Below are 13,444 nucleotides of genomic sequence, written 5' to 3'. Positions count from 1 at the left end.
GCCAGGCTCCTGTCTGCACACACACACACACACACACACACACACACACACACACACGGCCTCAGTAATTGTGTCAGGATTTGGGGTGCGTGCATAGGATGGATCGCAAGTTGGACCGGTCACCGAATGGCCTTTCCTTCGGTCTCTGTTCCATTCTTGTCCCTGCATTTCCTTTAGACAGGAACAATTCTGAGTTAAAATTTTTGAAGATACAGGTAGGTGGCCCCTGCCTCGACTGGAGGCCCTCTCTATCTACTGAATATGGTCTCTTCCGGTTACACCTCCCCATTGTTGAACATTTTGGCTAATGTCATCCCCATTGGGTCCTGGTAACCTCTCACATCCCAGGTCTCTGAGACTTTCTGGAGGTTTCCCCCGCCCACAACCCGACACTGCTGCATATTTTAATTCCTCCTGTCTCCTCATACCTGATCCTGCCCCTCCTTTCCTCCTCTTTCCTCTGCTCCCCCGCCCAGATTCCTCCCACCCTCTGCCTCCCATGATTATTTTGTTCCCTTTCTAAGTGGGTTTCATTAAGCTTCCCATGGCCTGTGAGGTGTATCATGGGTAGTCTGAACTTTTTGGCTAATATCCACTTATCAGTGAGTCCATAGCATGTACGTCCTTTTGGGTCTGGATTACCTCACTCAGGATGATATTTTCTAGTTTCATCCATTTGTCTGCAAAGTTCATGATGCCCTCGATTTTAGTAGCTGAGTAGTATTCCATTGTGTAAATGAACCACATTACCTGTATCCATTCTTCCATGGAAGGACATCTGGGTTGTTTCCAGCTTCTGGCTATTACAAATAAGGCTACTATGAACATAGTAGAGCACGTGTCTTTGTGGTATGGTGGAGCATCTTTTGGGTATATGCCTAGGAGTGGTATAGCTGGGTCTTCAGGTAGAGCTATTTCCAATTTTCTAAGGAACGGAAACGGCAACCTACAGATTGACAAATGATCTTCACTAACCCTATATCCAATAGAGGGCTAATAATCTAAAATATACAAAGAAATCAAGAAGTTAGACTCCAAAAAAACAAATAACCCAATTTAAAAATGGAGTACAGAGCTAAACAGAATTCTCAACAGAGGAATCTTAAATGGCCAAGAAGCACCCAGGTGAGAAGGACCCTGAGATTCCACTTTACACCAATCAGAATGTCTAAGATCAAAAACTCAAACAATAGTACATACTGGCAAGGATGTAGAGAAAGAGAAACACTCCTCCATTGCTGGTGTGGTTGCAAACTGATACAACCACTGAGTCTTGAGAATTATTTTGAAAAACATTCACATTCCTGAAACACAACCCCTAATTATCTGATCTGAAGAGTATATTTTAATATCATGGACAATTTTTAAACTGAGTATAACTTCATTGGTCAGGCCCTAACTCATATCTGATAAGCACTTAGACACAGAAGTTTATTTAGGATATAATATAATCACATGTATAGTTCAACTAACTTGTTTTTCCATTAAAGTCACCTGAAACATTTATTATTTCACATTTTACAATTGGCAAATTCTTCCAGTTCTTATGAGCAACCACTTCAAAATACAACAAATGTCACTGGCCATTAAAGCAAAGTTCCCCCAGGGGAACTCACTATCAGCAATGGTGACTCATGATGCTCTTGTTAGTAGGTTCCAAGTGAGTAAGCACCACTGATATTAATAAACCACCTCAGATCATGATGTCGGCAGGGTTATGATGACAGCATCAGCAGCATAATGATACCTTTTAGTCTGTGTTGAATAGTCAAGCATGCCTCATTACTCCCTCCCGAGGATTACTCATTCAAAGAGGATGACATTTAATTCATGTTTGTGTTTTAAATGGTCACCCATAAAACAATATTCAAAGAGTTGTGATGGGAACACAAAGTCTATTATGAATGATAATGTTAACTCTCCACTTGGCTTTTTTTTTTTAATACAGCACAATTTTGACCTGAAAATGGACTTTGCCTTGACTGTGGTACACTGGAATTGCCAAGAGGGTTCCGTCCTTTAGAGTTCAGAGTCCCTTATTACCTGGAGAGAGATCACAGAACTACAGAATAATACGATGATATATTTGAAAAGAAAGGCTGGTACATTTGATTTAATCAAAAGATTATAAAATGACATCAGCTCATTCAGATAAGAAAAATGACATATTTGAAATTGGACATCAAACAAAAATTATACAAGGAAATTCCACCAGTATAACTATGTGATTCTTCTTAAAATATCCACTCCTTCACCAAATGTATATAAGCTCACCAAATATTTATTAAACTGTACTATCATGTTCTAGGCACTATACTGGATACCAGGAATAAAAAGACAAGCTCTCACAGCATAAACTGAGCTACTCAGCCATGTCTTCCCCACTATGGTCGACTGTTGTCTCTGAAACTGTAATCAACCTTTTTCTTTCTTATGTTGTTTCTGTCAAATAATTCACCTCAGTAATCTGAAATTGACTATTATACAAGGTATGAGGACTGTCTTCAAGACAATTGATAACAATCTCATCTTTAAGGGAAGAAAAGAAAAGGAAGGTGTCTGTCTATGTTTGAAGTTTTATCTTAACACATACTGCTAATGTTACTTCAGAAGAGAAATAAAAGACAAATTAATGTTCCATGACTCTAATGACAGATAACATTGAACTGATAAACAAAATAACAAAACTAAAGTTTTGATAGCCATACCCCATCTCCTCAAACAATCAACCTCTCCTTGTCTTAAAGAATCAACAAGACATAAGTTCATCTATCTCACCTGAAGCTCAGGTGTATCAATGTATTTATTGATCCCACAAGGTGAGAATAAGACCACTATCACAGTTTTTAGACCAAATCTCCAGCAAGCTTTATTAAATACTGGCCAGAACTATGGACACTGACCAGATCCATACTCAGGACTCCCAGAAAATAGCCACAAATTATGTTTGTCCAGTGCTTATATAGGCAAGCCACACAAGGATAAATACTTCCTGCCTTTGTCCAATCAGGGGCAATCGTACATCCTGATGTACTTCCTGCCTACATACCTCCTACCTACATGTTATCAAGCACATGCTGTGTAGTTGGGGCATCTAACCTTGTTTACAGAAGTGAAAGCACATGGTCTTCATAAACAGGCCCCCAGCATTCGAGGAAGTTATCAGTCCTCAAGCAAGTGGGGTTTACAGGTTTATCTATCCGTAGGCTGAGATAACTGCCTGACTCCATTTTGAAGGCAGATGCCATTATGCTGTATTGTTAAAAATAGAAAATTCCATTTACTGTAATAGCTGAGTTGTTGTTTTTAAGTCTGTATCCTAGAACCTGACTTGTCACAACCCACTACATTGACCTGCTAAGAACACCCTTACCCAATATGACAATGGCCAAGAACTGGGAAGTAGGCTTCAGGCAGGAATCTGACATTAGGCTAGAACAAAGAAGTAATTTCAGTCAGGAATCTAAATCTTAAGCTAGAACAAAGAAGTAATTTCAGGCAGGAATCTAATTATTAGGCTAGAACAAGGAAGAAGGCTTCAGACATGAAAATGATTTTGGGCTGGGACAGGGAAGTTGGCTCAGATATTTTGGTCATCCTGATAAGCCCTTAGAAATAGTGATCAAGGGAGTGTTCACATAACTGGGTTTAATGCCTTGCTTGTTCTTTGACTATTTGTGTTTATTGTCTTGCTTGTTCCTTGACTATTAGCATCTATTGTATTGCTAGACCCTCAACCTAGATCTGACCTTAATACTTGCATGTAATTAAAATGGTATAAAAGCAAAAAAGGATGAGGGGGATGGGATACAGGGTTCTAAGGAGGGGAAATGAGAAAAAGGGGATGACACCTTAAATGTAAATAAATAAATTATCCAATTAAAAAAATTATAAGGAAAGACAACATGTATGAGAAGGTAATACTTTTCATTTAGTTTACCTCATATAAGATTTTATTTTTAACCAATTATATGGTCTATTTTGGAGAAGGTACCATGAGATGCTGAGAAAAAGGTATATTCTTTTGTTTTAAGATGAAATGTTCTATAGATATCTGTAAATCCATAATTCAGAAGTTGCTTCATAACTTCTGTTACTTTCACTGTCTCTCTGTTTAGTTTCTATTTCCATGATCTGTCCATTGCTGAGAGTGGGCTGTTGCAGTCTCCCACTATTATTGTGTGAGGTGCAATGTGTGCTTTGAGCTCTAGTAAAGTTTCTTTTATGAAAGTGTGTCTTCTTGCATTTGGCACATAGATGTTCAGAATTGAGAGTTCATGTTGGTTGACTTCTCCTTTGACGAGTATGAAATGTCCTTCCTTATCCTTTTTGATAGCTTTAAGTTGAAAGGCAATTTTATTTGATATTAGAATGGCTACTGCAGCTTGTTTCTTAGGACCATTTGCTTGAAAAATTGTTTCCCAGGCTTTTACTCTAAGGTAGTGTCTGTCTTTGTCACTGAGGTGGGTTTCCTGTATGCAGCAAAATGCTAGGTCCTGTTTACATATCCAGTCCATTAGTCTATGACTTTTTATTGGGGAATTGAGTCTAGAAATCAATCCAATATTGGAAATAACAGTCTACACTTGGAAGGCTGGATCTGGACATTTTCAGGGACATATTTAAAAGTTAGCTGTAGTTCACTACGATGTTATGATAGCAGTGATAAAGTTGGGACAGGATCTGGATTTTAAACAAGGGTTAGTGTGTGTTTTAAGGCTCTTTTAATTGTCAAGCTAAAATTGGTTTTGTCTCTTCTACAATATTTAATGTAAGTTGAATTGACTATATAATTTCCAATTGTGTTAGTGTGTTGAAACCTGGCATGTCTGTTATGGGTGTCTATCAACCAGCTTTTAGCTTACTGCCCTGAGTATTAGAAAATCTTGATTCACTGAGAAAAGCTTGAAAGTGCTGTAAGAAGTGAGTTAGGTTTTAAGCAGAAGCAAGAAAGTGGCAGGCTTGATTATTGCTAGTATAACAGCTTTAGTTTCATTAATTGCTAGCACCACTGCTTCTGCAATGGCATTGATACAAGGAGTTAAGAGAACTATTTTAGCTAACCATCTAGTAAAAAAATGTTACTAATATATTGAGTATACAAAAGGATTTAGATAGGTATCTGGAACAACGGATGATACTCTATAACCTATTCAAATTACCTGAAGGAGGTTGAGGGCTCAAGAGTTAGGAGCCATCCCAAATGTCATGACAAATATCATTGGAGTAGTATTACTTCTAAAATTTACAATGATTGTCATTATAATTTTAAAAAAGTTTAAAGACACCTGTAGGGTATTTGGCATAATCCTAACACCTCTCTGGGTGTGTTAAATTTGCATAATGATATTATGAATTTTAAAAATGCTGCTCTGTTGAGCTTTGATGCTGCAGATAATGCCAATAAAATTATCCATGCCCTGAGGTCAGTATTTCCATTCTGGTCAAACTTCAGGAATAGCATATATAGCTTGATCAGGCTAGTTCTTCTTGTCCTGGGAATACTTTTATTCCTGCCCATCATGTTAAAGCTTCTGTCTAACTACATCAAAAGGCTGGCAGCCAACGTACATGACTTGAAACTGATAATGGACACCTAGACAGAGTTATTAATTTAACAGGCTGGCAAGCCAAGGATGGGTAAGGTTCTGCACAGAGCCTTACCAACTTAAGACAGAAGTGCATTGCTTATGATAATGCATATTCCACGACGGGTAAGAAAGACTTTCTTGTCAGAACAATCTAAGACAGTCTCAGTCTGGTTTATGCAATAAAAAGGGGGAGATGTGGAGAGCATTTGGGGCTGCCTGGCAGGAATCTGTCATTGGCCAAGGAAAATGGACTGCTTGGAAGGAATCTGTCATAGGCCAAGGACAAAGAAATGGACTGCAGGCAGGAATCTGACATTGGGCTAGAACACAGAAGTAATTACAGGCAGGAATCTAAATCTTAGGCTAGAACAAAGAAATAGGCTTCAGGCATGAAAATGAATTTGGGCTAAGACAGGAAAGTAGTCTCAGATATTTTGATCATCCTGATAAGCCCTTAGAAATAGTGATCACAGGAGTGATCATGGGACTCTGTTTATTGTTGTGCATGTTCTTTAATTATCTGGGTTTATTGTTTTCCTTGTTCCTGGACTATTTTCATCTATTGTATTGCTAGTTCCTCAACCTATAACTGACCTTAATACTTGCATGTAATTTAAACAGTATAAAGACAAAAAAGGAGGAGGAGGGATGGGATAGGGGATTAATGGGTTGGGGGAATTGGGAAGGGGGATGGCATCTGAAATGTAAATAAATAAAATATTGAATAAAAAAGTGGAAAAAAGATATTATTTTTTAATATTAACATTTTCATGATTTGGGAATACAAAGAAAACAACACTATTTAATATTCTGCTAATTCATTTAAAGTTTATAATATGCTATTTGCATAATCTATAGATAGAACTTTGACTGTTTATGACTATATAAATGTCTATACATGCTCAAATACATTAGTAGTATTTAGTTAAGGCATATGGATACATATATGTTATATGTAATGTTTGAATGTTATATATGTATAAACATGGAATTACCTTTACATTAACGGTTTAAGGTATGTTCATAACATATTGTCAATGTGTAAAATAACCAATTTTCCATTGAAAAAAGCTTATAACTTCAAAGTTTGCTGTAATAGTTAATCTGAAACCACATTTTGAGCTTCAAATTTCACATAGTCCTGAGACAATGAGAATTAAAAAGGCAAATGATATCTAAGTATTCCTTAAGCAGAGTTAGGAATTACCATAAGGATGATTTTGATAGTTTCCTTGAAAGAAAGAAAGAAAGAAAGAAAGAAAGAAAGAAAGAAAGAAAGAAAGAAAGGAAGGAAGGAAGGAAGGAAGGAAGGAAGGAAGGAAGGAAAAGAAAAGAAAATTTACAAAAAAAAAAAAGAACACTCTTACCCTTCCTAACCACCCTCCCTAATCACATGGTATTTCCTGAGATTTTTCTACACTCCTTATCGCTCCATTTCTATCTTCTATAAACTTGTTTTGCAACTACTTGTGATTTTATTCTTTAAAAGGGGCCAAAAAATGAACTCAGGCTACTCTGTTTAACTAGATGTAGGAGACAGTTGCTGGCCAGCTCTTGGGTGCACTTCAATAAAAATCAAGCTGACTGGCCCCACCGCAGCACTCAGGAGAGCAGGCCCTGGAAGTACTCCTGGATAACACAGTAAAGCTGGCCTGGGGTTAAGGGGAGCAGGTGAACTGGCCGAGAGAGAGAGAGAGAGAGAGAGAGAGAGAGAGAGAGAGAGAGAGAGAGAGAGAGAGAGAGCACTGACCCTGCTCCTCGTGTGCTTGGCAGTGGTGTGGGTGAGGGAGAGAAGCTCTCTCCACCCTTTGCCTAGGGCAAGCAGGAGAGCTGGTCCTGAGGTCATGAGAAAGAGGTAGCTGCCCATGTCCCTCGCTGGCTGCAACACTCAGGAGAGTGGGCCCTACACCTCACCTGGGCAGCACAGTAGAACTGACCCTGGTAGCTAAGACCAGGATCCGATCAGGAGAGCTGGCCCTGCCACTTGTCTGTTGTGCATTGGTATGGGTGAATGAGAGATGTCCCTCACCCTTCAGCCTCACCCCTCACCCCTTACCCCTCATCCCTCACCCCCACCCTTCACCCTTCACCCCTTACCCCTCACCCCTCACCCCTCACCCCTCACCCCTCACCCTCTGGAACAGGCAGGAAAGCTATCTCTGGATTTGTCAGAACAGGAAAGCTGGCCCAGCTTCTCATCAGCTACAACACTTAGGAGAATGGGCTCTGTACCTTTCCTGGGCAGAGCAAATAAAGCTGGCTCTGGTGGCATGGCCAAGGGTGAGTCTGCCCTGAGGGCATGAGAACTGGAGAGTCGGCCCTGCCCCTTGCTGGCTGTGGCATAGGGTGAACTAGTCAGGGCAGTGCTAAAGAGCTCACCCTAGTGGTGTGAATGCAGGAGACTTGGTGGTCTGACCACCAAGTGAGCTTGGTGAGCTACCTCCCAGACCCAGATGCAGGGCTTTGAGTTGGCCCACCCTATCTGTGAACTGCTGGAGCTCCCGAAGAGTCTAGTCCTACAAATGCAAAGCTACAGGATCTCCATGACAACGGTAGAATATCCAAGAGGAATCCCAGTGAGGACCTGGTATTTATAGTAGAGAAGTCAGAGACCTCAAACGAGACCAATGACCAACTATAAAGAATATTTGCAAGTAAAGTTGTGTGGACAAAAGGGTATGCTGTGAGACACACTACAGCTTACACAGTGAGATAAATGTTGGATTTGGCTAGTTAGTTGGGGTTTTTTGTGGGGCAGGTTGCAAGGACAAAAGATGATTGTGAAGGAATAGGGTGATGAATAGGATTTGGGGGTACATGGTGTGAAATTCACAAAGAATCAATAGTTACAAAAAGTCAATCTTGCTTCAAATTTGACTCAAAATTGTGGTAGCAGTCACACAGTCGGATTAACAGGGCAGCTGGGACTTACAAGTTAGAGGCATTTTTGTTTCATAGGTCTCTTAAGCACAGTCATTAAAACTCAAAACATAACTTTAGCCCTCGCAGTACAAGGACTGGTGAGGAGATAGCACATGTGTCTGTGTCTGTGTCTCTCTGTGTGTGTGTGTGTGTGTGTGTATGTGTGTGTGTGGTATAGAATAGGATGCCCTCATTAAACATCAACTTCAAATTATCTCTGACCCTTTCTCCTCTATATCCACTCAGTTGGAACTTGGAAAGTGAGATAATGATAATACAACCCAAGACAGCTGCGTCTCTTCTTTCATTCCATGGTGGGGTTTAGAGGAAGGTGTTCTTGCTGATCCTAACCACCTATGGTATTGGTCCTGGTGGATAAATAAAGTGGGGGAAGAAGTCACCCACATAGCCAAGCCAACTCATCAGACTTGGCAAAACCCTGATGAGCCCTCAATTTGATCAAAACACTTAATAAGTAAACACTTAAAAAACAATTGGCCAGAAGCCATTCTGTAATAAGCATTTGTGATTCTGCAAATAAGTTCCTCTTTGCCAGATTCAGGGTTCTCAGAGGATCAAGGCTTTTATGGACTAAATGTTTATATCTCCTTCGTCAAATTTGTTTGTTGAAATTACAACTTCAAGAGAAATTACTTTAGAGGGAAGGGGGAGTTTTAGCAACATTAGGTCGTAAAAGTAGAACACTCTTGAATAGAATTAATCCCCTTAAAGGGAGACCCCGGAGTCTAGCTGTGAGTGTACAAAATGGCAGTCTGCACCCTGAAGCAGCGTTGCTGTGGTCACCACATACTGGCAGCCTCCCCTCAGTCCCACAAACTTCAAAGCGATGAGGAATCAATTTCTGTTCTTCAAAAGCCACTTTGTCTGTCGGTACGCTATTACAGAAGCCCAAACTAAGAAGGGACCCAGTGTTCCACTGTCTCTACTGTCTGGTGCCGGTGTATTTTCTCCTCATGAGAAAGTTCAGAACTAGGCTATAACTGAATAAAGGTTCCTGGAGGGATGGTACTGAACTCAAATATTACCTTCTGCTGTCTTTATTTTATATCTTTGCACAGATCATACAAACAAAATAAAGGACACCCCAGCATAAAATGACTTCCATTTCCAATGCCGTGCGATCTCACAGTGATGCCTGAGCCGCTACGCACTTCCCCACATAGTGAGATCTGCTTGCCATCAACCAGGTCTGAGCTCCCAGGAGCAGGCTTCACGGCTTCTGAAAATTGAGTTGAATAAGAAACCAGAATAGATGGCCACCTATCACTTCACTACCCCTGAATCAGTTATATTATAGCTATGGCCATGCTGTGATGGGAGATAAAAATGAACAGGATGGTGACCAGAATACGGCCAACATAGGAAATAGAAAGCGTCTACTCTAATTGAAACAGAATTTCAAGGTTCTCGAGCTCCAATGCAAAAACAATAGGATCAAAGTCTCTCCCGCACCCTCCTACTTTTAGCGCTAGCCGCATGTCAAGACCTGGGAAGCTTTTCAGAACACGGTCAGTTTCATAAACATTTGTCATTTGACTGACATTTCTTTATAGATAAAAAGTGTTGCAGGGGATGAAATATATACATATTTCTGGAAATCGTCATACATTTGAAATTTTCCAACAGTCCACAAATGAAAATTCATAAGAGACCGTGTCGAAAAATCTACCGTAGAGAGAATCAAGCATCTCATGACCTAAAAAGAAATTGCTTGAGTCCACTTCAGGTGTAGCTTCATTATCTTATAAAGTTTTCCTTATAACTTTTCTCTATGTCATACTTAAAGTGAGTAGGAAAGTAGTTAAATTACTGACACTCAACTGCCCACGTACTTAGAAAACGCGTTTATTTTTTTAATTTTTTATTTGTTTTTTTTTCAATAGGAATATCTGGCCTTCTGGATCCAGAATTGAATTCTTTTAATGCTATTTTAACTGCTATGTATATCTAAAAGGTGGGCTTATCTGGCGTTCCACTGGAGTTGAAATCTGTAACTCTATCTGGCACATGTGGACACCTAGTTTTTCTTGCTATATGCTTCTTAGAAAACATCCACTCTATATATCATTCTTAGCCCCTCAGATAAGAAACTGGGTCAACCATGCTTCATTTTTTTTCCTTCAAAATCACTGCACTTGAAGCATTGGGACAAGAAATCCATATTTTAGTTTATATTCTGCATAGCTTCTACTTGTTTCAATTATAAGTTCTATATTACAAATAAATCAATTCTAATTTTTCTCCAAGCCAAAACTGCTCAAGAAAAATTTCAGTGATAGCAAACATTGATCTTATGTGAAAACTGAAATAATTTGAAATTCATCAGCTGACACACTCCTTCAGCCACGCGGTGTTAGGAATAAAATACTTCTTCATAAACCAACCCAAATTCTACAAGAGTGCTACTGCTACCTCATGCTTCCAAACCAAAGATTGCTTCCTTTAAACACAGTGAAATGCTTTATGTTATGTAATTTGCTGTGTATTCCAAATTCACCCATCTTTTCATTAATATTACTTATTTGGTGAGACCTACTGAATTATTTCAATTAAACAATATAAGATTTTCCACATAGCTTATCATGCTTTCTTTATAGCTGAAAAAGTATGCTAACCATTATATTTGGTCTTCAGTTTCTTTTAATCCTAATAACTTGCATATATATATATGTGTGTGTGTGTGTGTGTGTGTGTGTGTGTATACACATATATATGCAAATATATATATATGATCTAATTGTGTGCATTTACTTAGGAATTAAAGACCTCTGACATCAATTGTATCTATTATTATAACTGTTTTATTAATGGAGACAGGAAAAGGCCAGTGAGTTGGACAAATTTGTGGGAAATTAAAGATACAGCATTTGGGGCGGGGGAACTCCTGTTCTGGTCTCTCGCTTTGCTCTCTTCTCCAGATAAGATGAGCTTCACCACCCGCTCCACCATCATCTCCACCATCTTCTCCACCAATTACCAGTCCCTGCGGACTCCCAGGCAGCGGGTCTGGCCTGCCAGCAGGTGCTGGGGACTCCGGGTCCCCAATATCCGTGTCCCGCTCTGTCTGGGGTGACTCTGTGGGGTCCGCAGGCCTGGCGGGAATGGGTGGAATCCAGACGGAGAAAGAGACCATGCAAGACCTGAACGATCGTCTGTCCAGCTACCTAGACAAGGTGAAGAGCCTGGAAACTGAGAGAGCAAAATCCGGGAACATCTGGAGAAGAAGGGGTCCCAGGTGTCAGAGACTGGGGCCACTACTTCAAAACCCTATAAGACCTGAGAGCTCAGATCTTTGTGAATGCTGTGGATAATACCCGCATCGTCCTGCAGATCGACAATGCCCGTCTTGCCACTGATGGCTTTAGAGTCAAGTATGAGACACAACTGGCCATGTGCCAGTCTGTGGAGAATGACATCCATGAACTCTTCAAGGTGATAGATGACACCAATATCACAAGGCTGCAGCTGAAGACAGAAATCGATGCGCTCAAGTAGGAACTGCTGTTCATGAAGAAGAATCATGAGGAGGAAGTCCAAGGTCTGGCAGCCCAGGTCGCCAGTTCTGGGTTGACTGTGGAAGTGGATGCTCCCAAATCTCAGTACCTCAGCAAGATCATCCACGCCGAGTATGAAGAGCTGGCTCAGAAGAACCGCGAGGAACTAGACAAGTCCTGGTCTCAGCAGATTGAGAAGAGTATCACAGTAGTCGCCACCGAGTCTGCCGAAATCAGGGACGCTGAGACCACACTCACAGAGCTGAGAGATACCCTCCAGACCTTGGACATTGACCTGAACTCCAAGAAAAATCAGAACATCAACTTGGAGAACAGCCTTGGGGACGTGGAGGCTCGATACAAGGCACAGATGGAGCAGCTCAGTGGGGTCCTTCTGCACCTGGAATCAGATGTGGCACAAACTCGGGCAGAGGGGCAGCGCCAGACCCAAGAATATGAAGCCCTGCTGAACATCAAGGTCAAGCTTGAAACGGAGATCACCACCTACAGCCGCTTGCTGGGGGATGGGAAAGATCTCAGTCTCAATGATGCCCTTGCCTCCAGCAACTCTATGCATATTGTGCAAGACCGTGGATGGCAAAGTGGTGTCCGAGACCAATGACATCAGAGTTCTGAGGCATTGAGGCTGAGAAGGAGGGAACCCCTGGGGACTGAGGGACCAAGAAAAGTTGGGAGTTAACTGGAAAAAAAAAAAGGATACAGCATTTGGACCCACCAACCCTGTATACCTCTTCTGGTTAGTGATGGTTAAAGATTTATATTCTAAAATGAATTATGTTACTACATCCTCAAAACAAAATGCTACTCCACCTATGACAAATCACTTGATGCACACAAATCTTGGCGAATCTTGTGTGCTCACATCGGTTGACTTGCTGTATAGATCACTTTGCTTTCAATTCACTCAGAAGCACAAACTGATACAGCTCAAAAATACAGAGACAGAGAGGAGGGAATACAGATGTAGTAATGCATAATGAGTATAAAATGTGAAATACTGAGTGAGTCAGCAGTCCGCTCTGCCTAGGGCCTCTTACATCACTTTTTATGACATCACCTGAGGCCCAAAGACCAAGGTCATTAGCAAAGGAGAGAAACAGAAGAGACCCGTTCTAACACCATTCAGGGTTCAGTTGCTGCATAACTATCACTCATTTTTATTAGACAAGATTTAATATACATAACTGTTAACTGTATGCTCGATTGCTGAAAAGGTAAAGAGCGAATCTTAAGGTGTCACACTGATATCAGTTAGAGGAAGCTACTTCCTCCCCTAAGGTGTCACACTGATATCAGTTAGAGGAAGCTACTTCCTCCCCTAAGGTGTCACACTGATATCAGTTAGAGGAAGCTACTTCCTCCCCTGAGGTGTCACACTGATATCAGTTAGAGGAA

At 40.6% G+C, this 13,444-nt stretch overlaps 1 long non-coding RNA gene and 1 pseudogene across 1 annotated transcript; one reads left to right on the top strand and one right to left on the bottom strand.

The window, feature by feature from the left end:
* Positions 1 to 894: 894 nt before the first annotated feature.
* Positions 895 to 7,844, bottom strand: LOC114633992. Its single transcript, XR_003713271.1, has 4 exons — positions 7,724 to 7,844; positions 3,374 to 3,432; positions 1,961 to 2,043; positions 895 to 946 (listed from the first exon to the last, which is right to left on the bottom strand). It is a non-coding gene; the product is annotated as an uncharacterized LOC114633992 (long non-coding RNA).
* A 3,613-nt stretch (positions 7,845 to 11,457) lies between these two features.
* On the top strand, positions 11,458 to 12,672 carry LOC114632940 (annotated as a pseudogene).
* The last annotated feature ends 772 nt before the right edge of the window (positions 12,673 to 13,444 follow it).

The sequence above is a fragment of the Grammomys surdaster genome, unplaced genomic scaffold (assembly GCF_004785775.1).
Source record: "Grammomys surdaster isolate TR1022 unplaced genomic scaffold, NIH_TR_1.0 98, whole genome shotgun sequence".
In the NCBI taxonomy this organism is placed as follows: domain Eukaryota; kingdom Metazoa; phylum Chordata; class Mammalia; order Rodentia; family Muridae; genus Grammomys; species Grammomys surdaster.
The sequence above is the reverse complement of the archived record's forward strand: the minus strand, read 5'-3'. Positions and strand labels throughout refer to the sequence as shown.